Genomic DNA, 2,210 nt, shown 5'->3' with positions numbered 1-2,210 from the left:
GAACAAAAAAAAATGTAATAGTTGTATCAATCAAAAACGTTCGAGATTGACATTTTTTATTATTTAATTAGAAAATGTTTTTTTTAAAAAAAAAAACTAGTTCCTTTTGTATTTTTATTTATTCGTGTATCATAATAATGTGTATAATACTTTGTTAAATATATTCGACAATTTTAAAATTAAAAAAAAAAAACCACATTGTTGTTTTCTGGTAGTAAAAGCAGTTGTCCTGATACCCAACAACAGTGCACGCGGTGGGAACAGAAGAAATTTTTGGTAATTAGTATAATATTTAGGTATTACAATAATATGTGAAGTATGTGTGGAGAAATAGGTTTAGGTTGACCGAATCCACTTTTGTGTGGGATAAGACGCAGAAGAGAATAAGTGATTGTTATTAAAATAAAAATGTACAAAAACACTATTAGATACCCGGCTGTATTATTAGATTTATAGAAAAATCAGCAACACAATAACAATACAACAGAACGCAGAAAAAGCCTAACGATTAAAAGTAAGTATATCCACAGCGTGTGTATTAAGTATGTGTCTATAATTATTGTATTAAAAAAAAAATCCATAACCACAATAATAATAAGTATTGTTAGCGTTTGGGCAACAATATTCGTCCGAGTGTCTGTCAATATATACTTTTAATATTAAACTATTTTAACACCAAACGCACTTGAGTACAACACCGGAAGTAATGTTTGTACATCAAACGGTGTATTGTTGAAATCTTCCCGTCAACAAGTCCTTTAATAATAATAATAATAATATATACTTAGGTATATCCTCTGCATATACGTTTGCTAACAGACAAACAGTCGGCGATCGCTTGGAGTGTGGAGAATTATAATGGAGCACTGTTAAAGATTAAACAGTGTTTGCATCATTAAATTCTTTAAAACAAGAAAAAAGTTACACTACAAAAAAATTAATTAAATAAAAACACACCATTGAGGGACAAATGTTCTAAACTATGGCAAGATTATGATTGGAAAAGTGACACTTTTAACATTTTCTAGGAATATATTAAAATTAGTAAGAAGTGTAAATTAAAACACACTTTATATCTAATACATATATATATAAATATATTAAAAAAAAAAAAAATTTAATAGTTTTAGATAAGTTTTGTAAGAATATCCTATGCTGAGTTTTATGAAAAATCAAATTCGTTAAAACTGATTTGTCAAGTTATAAAAAAAATGAAGTTTCTTTCTTTAATTCCATATGTGTAAATATCAGACAGCCAACTAGCAATGTAAAGATAATCTATGTTTTATTGTCTACATTGCCTTTATCTTATTATAAAATAATTAAATGTGTCCTAATTGGAGGTATTACTAATTGAAATATATCATAGAGAAATTGAGTAAATTTGGTTTTTCCTAAATTATAGCCTACAACTACTTTATAGCTGAAATAACATAAAATATAAGCAAATAAAAATATATACCTTCTCGATTTCGCACTAAATATTAAGTACAACAAATTATTTTTTATGTTCAAAAAATCAAGATAGTCCAAAGGGTACTGGTGGACTTTTGCTATTTATTGGTACAATCTTATTTCTCTTATACATATTTGAATCTAAAAAAAAAAAATGTAATAACTTAAACACTGATTTAACACTATTATTATTTGTTTTTCTCGAAAATAAGGAAATTCTAACATTTCGTTTAAAGTTTGTAAATATTGATAAATTCGAATAATTAAAAACATCAGCAATACAATATTTTTATAACTTTCAAAAGTACCTACATATAAACTACTCAAGTTGTAGGCAAAGTGTTAATACGTTTATAATGTAACTTGATATTTTCTTTAGAGTAATAATTGAATTGTCTATAAATAAAAAACAAATTTGCATATTTATACAGTCATATAATATTTTAGTCTAATTAACTAAAATCTTTACAGCTAAAACAAAATATTCACCAGTGGCCAGTGCTGTGTCATTGAATAATAATATGATAAGTTACAATAAATGTTTGAACTCCTCACATATAGAATATCGACCATGTACTATGATGTGTTGTTTATTATAATATTGTCTAATTAGTGTTAAGAGTTAAGACTTAAATGTCATTTTACAATTTAAACGTTTAAATCTACTTTAATTCGTTATATTATTGCTCCGTGTGGTGAGTGTACTTACAGTACGTCTTGGATATAAATATTATGTAGAATTAAACTCCTTGGAA

Source organism: Adelges cooleyi, unplaced genomic scaffold (assembly GCF_023614345.1).
Source record: "Adelges cooleyi isolate 19-005CV unplaced genomic scaffold, UGA_ACOO_1.1 ACOO_flye_CR_arks_rails_tigmint_CR_PRNA_247, whole genome shotgun sequence".
Classification (NCBI taxonomy): Eukaryota; Metazoa; Arthropoda; class Insecta; order Hemiptera; family Adelgidae; genus Adelges; species Adelges cooleyi.
Note: the sequence above shows the minus strand (reverse complement) of the source record.